A 225-nucleotide genomic window follows, 5' to 3' on the forward strand; every position below is an offset into this window, starting at 1 on the left:
CTCTTGTTTTCAATAACTAGCTAGACCACAAATTCCTGAAAAGAAGTCCTAATTGGAAGAACTTCTCATGTAATATATGCCCAAGACTGATGCTGTAATTCAAAGTCAAGGTGCCTCCTTGAGAAATCTTGAGACCCAAGTGGGACTGCTTGCAAATTCCATTAACAATAGACCTTAAGGTTCCTTATCTAGTGACACACAAATCAATCCTAAAGGTAAGGAACA

This window comes from Theobroma umbraticum, unplaced genomic scaffold, assembly GCF_002168275.2.
Source record: "Theobroma umbraticum cultivar Fairchild unplaced genomic scaffold, ASM216827v3 scaffold_7.0, whole genome shotgun sequence".
In the NCBI taxonomy this organism is placed as follows: domain Eukaryota; kingdom Viridiplantae; phylum Streptophyta; class Magnoliopsida; order Malvales; family Malvaceae; genus Theobroma; species Theobroma umbraticum.